The sequence below is a fragment of the Vigna radiata genome, unplaced genomic scaffold (assembly GCF_000741045.1).
Source record: "Vigna radiata var. radiata cultivar VC1973A unplaced genomic scaffold, Vradiata_ver6 scaffold_246, whole genome shotgun sequence".
NCBI classification, from domain to species: Eukaryota; Viridiplantae; Streptophyta; class Magnoliopsida; order Fabales; family Fabaceae; genus Vigna; species Vigna radiata.
In genome coordinates, this window is record NW_014541805.1 from 172,049 (window position 1) to 177,850 (window position 5,802).

The 5,802-nt window shown below is 29.9% G+C and overlaps 1 long non-coding RNA gene across 1 annotated transcript; it reads left to right on the forward strand.

The window, feature by feature from the left end:
• Window positions 1–796: 796 nt before the first annotated feature.
• LOC106778246 lies at window positions 797–4,977 on the forward strand. The gene is made up of 4 exons (XR_001377016.2): window positions 797–939; window positions 1,040–1,124; window positions 1,419–1,713; window positions 4,408–4,977. It is a non-coding gene; the product is annotated as an uncharacterized LOC106778246 (long non-coding RNA).
• The last annotated feature ends 825 nt before the right edge of the window (window positions 4,978–5,802 follow it).

The following is a 5,802-nucleotide window of genomic DNA, read 5'->3' on the forward strand; positions in this document are numbered from 1 at the left end:
CTTACATCATCATATCCTACCAAAATATTATTAGATGTGTATAACTATAAAAAACACAAATTATTAAATTTTACTGACTTCTTAATATTCTTTCCAAAATGCTTTTCTCAACATATTATATTATGTTGATTCTGTAATCTAAAGTTAAATATTAATTCAAGTTAAACTATTTGAAAACAAAATTAATTAAAATAAAAAATAATTCAAATTTCCTTTTATTATTTAAAAAAAATAGAACTTTTTTCTTGCAAATAAGAAGATTGAAGCAAAATTACAAGGAACATAGCAAAGATAAGTTTTTTTATATGAAACAAAAAATTAACCCTTGAATTTTTTTTATGAACTATTGTAAAATTTCTCGAAAAACCTTACACAAACTAAAAAGGAAAATAATTTATTTCATAAATTAAATCAAATAACTTTTATAAAAAAATATTTCGTTTAGTTTTTTTTCTTAAAAGCTTCTTTTATTTTTTCTTATGACATACAATTTTATTGAAAAGGTATAAAAGTAAGGTTATAGAAGTAAAAAATGATATTAAATTCTTAAGTAATGATTTGTAGAAGCACGATACAGATATTAGTCATAAATACTCAGCTGCAGAGCCCTTACAACTTCCTGTTGTAAAATATTATTATTTTATTGCAACGTTCATAATGCAACGGTCATAATGCAACGGTCATAATGCAAATTTTGCAACGGTGATAATGCAACGGTCATAATGCAAATTTTGCAACGGTCCTTTTTTCCATGTTTATAAATATAACATTCGTTTCATTCATCCCAATTGCAGCACAAAACATATATTTTCAATCTCTACTTTCTCTTATTTTCTAAATCTCATGAATATATCCTGTATAGAGTTTCTTGCGGTTTGAGTTTTGTTGAGTATTTTTTTCAACGCTTTCTTCGTCTTCTCGATCCTTCCTATAAAAAAGGTCCTTTTTTTTTTATTTATCCTGTTTTTAGGATTATTATTTTGGAATAACCCTCTTATTTTCTAATCTCATCTTGCAATTTTTACTTGGACGGAACCAGGTTTTTCGGTGGGCACGCTTCTTTATGAGGAAGGGCAACGTTTTGCGTTCTTCTGTTCGGATTCATTTACGGCGACGTTGCTTTGGTTAGTCTCTTTGAAAATCTGCACTTTTTCTGTATCCTTCTTTCAATTGAATTTGTCAGATTCAATAAAATTGTTGTCTTTTTACGTTTCAACATAATACCGAAACGCTGCTCTATGCAAAAGAATTTTTAATCTTAGTAAGAAAATGTAATATATTTTTAGAAAATATACAAACCATTTTCTTGCCACCTTAGTTTGTCAGTATTGCTTCTTTAATTTCAAATTCAGTTTCAGATTCTTTGTTTATATGAGAATTCGGGGACAGAATCTCATGTTAATTTTATGCTCGTACAGCAGTAAATTGTGTTGCTACTCCGAATCCGGCAGTGGAACTGCCATTAACTACTGAAAATGTAGAAAGTGTATTGGATGAATTTCGACCGGTGAAAATGTGGCTTTGCATGAAATTGATGGCAATATGGTGCGGTTGAAACTACAGGGAGCATGTGGTTCCTGTCCAGGCTCTGTTACGACAATGAAAATGGGCATTGAGCGTCGACTAATGGAGAAGATCCCTGATATAGTGGCAGTTGAACCAATTGCTGGTGAAGAAACTGTTCTCGAGCTAAATGAAGAAAACACAGAGAAGGTTAGTTCTGTGTTCTATCTTCTGGATTATTCATGTTTGAAATAATTTTTTTTCACTGAAACTGCAAATGAAAAGTGAAAATTATAGCCTCCAAATTACATCATAAATTTACCCAACTACCCCTATTCCTAACATAGATCTACTACGCTCTTCTCAATTCAAATTAATTTCCTTCGTTTTATTAATAAATAAATTAAAACTGTATGTCTTTTTATGATTAAAAACTCAGCGATTTAATTAAATTTTAATTATTAATCAAAATAATTAAAAACCGCACTACAAAGATAATTTATTTTTTTAATATTAATTACTCTTATCGCAATTTTTAATTACTGTTTAGGTCAAAGTTCTTTGAGAGTGTATGTTTCCTTTTTAATGATAAAAAAAATTGCAAATCCAGATTTAAATTTATGATAATTCACAAGCTTAAACAAATATTTATAATAATAAAAAGTGATAACTAAAAATGGAAAAGAAATTTTTACGGAAGACATTTTTCCCAAAATAAAAACTATAGAAGGTATGGTATTTATTTAACTCGTCAGTTAGTCTTTTTGTTACTTAGTAAAAATACTTGAGAAAAAATGAATAGAAAATTATATATTAAAAAATTGCAACATACTTTTGTAAATAAAAAACAATAAAATTGAAATCAATAATGTGAAAAACAATTTAATTGTGATTTAAAATTAAAAAGTGTAATGTGAAAAATAAGAAGAAAAGAAGAAAAAAATGGAAAAAAGAAAAAAGGGATAGTTAATTTATGTTTGGTTGAGATGCTTTTTTTTTTCTTCCTGATGCATGATGTGTGAAGTACAAATATGGGTACAATGGTCCCCTCACATACGAACCCTTCTCATTCGGCTCATCTTCACTGCTTTCCTTTTCAATATATAGAAAACACTCTTTATCTTCTCTGCAAAACTGCATGCCGCTAGTTTTAGGGTTAGCGTGACAATAATTTTGAAGTATTAATTATTAAGTTATCTTATAAAGATAAAAGTTTTGCCATATAACTCATTAGACTCAATACCTATGCTACACTAACTATCTCGAGCCAATGAAATCAGATTAATTAGTTGTGAACCATTTCAATAATTTGCTAAGTTATATATGTTCATTCATACCCCAGTACCACTCATATGGAAAAGGCTTTTTAGTTTGGATATAGACGTGTATGTGCATTAATTGCTACGGTAACTATTTATTCTGTGTTTGAAATGTTACCTTTTTTTTATAATAGAAATATTTATAAATTGAATTGATAGTTTTTTTTGTCTGATATTTTCAAAATTTTAAAATAAGAAATCTAAGTATAATTCTTCCAACCGTAATTAATTTGCACTTTACAAGTGATTATAACTTTTTTGGATAAGATATGTTTGGTAAAACTGATCGTAAAGCAATTTAATTAATTTTTTTTCTAAAAAATCGTAGAAAAAATTAATTAAATAAAATAATAATGTTTGGAAAAAGTTTCTTTAATAATGTTTTTTAAAATTTTTAATAATGCATACATGGTTATTTATGATTGGTCTGTTTCAAATATTTTTTTTGAATAAATTCAAATAAATCAATAAAAGAGTTATTAAAATATCATTCTTGAATATATTTAATAGGTCTATTATTATCATTGCTGTTGGTAAAGAAATGAAGAAAGTGGGTAGAGTTTGGATGCTTAAAATTGGATCCATCAGATGCACCCACTTGGCATAATGCTCAACATCTTTCCAACTTCTGTCCAGATTCTATCATTTTAGGCAAAAACTACTTTGAGAGATCTTACCATTTAAAACAACCAACAACGACTAATACATTATTATTTACAACATCTAGGCAAGCAAAAACTGGATATTTAATATAATGTCGTCATACAAGCTTAGCTTATTTTGACAAGTACGTCTTTCGTATTCTGACAATATTGTCACAAGCAATATCATCCAACTTTATGACGTGGAAAAAGAAGGAAAATAAAATTTCAACACTATTTTTTGACATCATTTTGACACTGTACATGTGTCAAAATATGGTTGGACAATTTCAAATTAAAAAAACAAAATTTGGTTTTTCTCTTCCAAATATATCCTTGTATCAACTTTTTTAATTTGAAATCGTCCAACTACATTTTGACACGTGTGCAGTGTCAAAATGATGTCAAAAAAATGGTGTTAAAATATCATTTTCCGATAAAGAAACTGCATAAGCCAGTTGGATGTAACTGCTATAAAGACCAAAGAAGGAATTGATCCTTCTATTTTCGGAAGCAATATCAATTTCCATTCACCTTCCCCATTTCCATCCACATTATTTGTCAACTATTTCTCTCCTTCCTACCAAATTAACCCTATATAACATCAAATCGTTCCACATGATTTCAATATCAAAAATCGCCGCCTACACTGCCCTGCTCCAGCCCCACAACCGCATCATGGGTTTGGATCTCCCCTCCGGCGGTTACCTCACCCACGGCTACTGCACTTCCGCTGGGAAGAAGATCTCTGCCCACCTCCATATTTACTTTGTTTCAAAATCAGTCAACCATGAATTCCACATTTCTACTACTTTGATGAATATATGTTTTGTTTAGTTTTTGTAGAATTGTGTAGTCTTAGCTAAGCTAGATTTACTCATTGCTTTAGCTTTATGGTGAGCTATTCCTTTACTTGTGATTAATGTAATATTGTTTCTTCGCAGCTACCGGAAGAGTGACTACCAAAATAGATGTGTACGCATTCGGCGTAATATTGAAGGAAGGGCGTCTGGTGCACCACCAACCGCGTCAGTTCAATCAACATCGTTTGGCAGTGGTTCACCGGAACACTATCTCCGAATCTCAACCTTCTCTTCCAACTCACCTCGCTCTCCTGCGCGTTGTTTTTCCTCTTTTTCTTCTATTTTTCATCCTCTCTTTCATCGCCGCCTACCATACCGAGTTCATGTCCAAGCTGGCCAAAGACGTCTTGAGTTCCAAGCCGTCGGGAACAGCTTCTGTAAATGAAAGGGCGTCAGGTGTATCACCAACCGCGTCACTTCAATCAACATCGCTTCACACCTTTCCATTTACAGAAATTTGTTCCTGACCCTCGGACTGAAAGCTTTGAAAGCTTTAGCGAGCTTCGACATAAACTCTGACATGATCGACAATGGCGGTGGAAGAGAGAATTAAAAAAAAAAAGGTGACAGAGAGAATGTGTAGAATATGAAAATGTGATCTTATACGATTTTGTAGTATCTGGGAAATATCATGTTTATAAAATTTGTGGACGACCTCTCTTAATTTCTATATATCTATATATATATATATATATATATATATATATATTATAATTTTTTTTTCCACTAATGAAATTAAAAAACATAAAGTATATTAGATTACGAATATTTAATTAGAGACATTTTTGGTTTTAAATTTAATAATTGAGCCAACTATATTATTGAATATCAACTGAACTTTAATATTCTTGAAAATTGAAATATACTTCAAAAATTTAAATATATAACAGTAATAATAACAGTTATATTATTATTATTATTGCTTTGTTTTTATATTAATAAAAATAACAATCTACATGTGACCATTAAGATCCAAATATTAAGAGAAAACCTATATGAAATTGATAAGAAAATATATATAAAAAAAACAAAGAAAATTGATTGGACATGGTCCCTCCCTTGGAGGCAGGACCCCGACAATAAAGATGTTTGATACCATATAGCCATGTCCTTCAATGCTTTTCCAGAAATATATCTGGAAATGTTTAGGTTATTTTTGGTGTTATATATCCCAATATTTCTATTTTGGTGTTATTTTGGAAAAATCAGTATTAGGTAGAAAGCGTGTCTGTTATGGGTGCTGCAGGATAGTCAAAGTCAAACTCTTGTAGAAAAACATTTTCATCACCTTAATCAATATGCATTTATCTTTCACACACCGACTTTTAAATAAAAGGATTAGATAATAATATTGTAACCGAAAATACATTAAGGTTTGTAAGTGTAATTAAAGGTTTGATATTTCTCATTTATGTGTGTTCTTGGAACAATCACCCTTTCTTTTCTTTAATTAAAACTTGTGTTTTTAGTCCACTC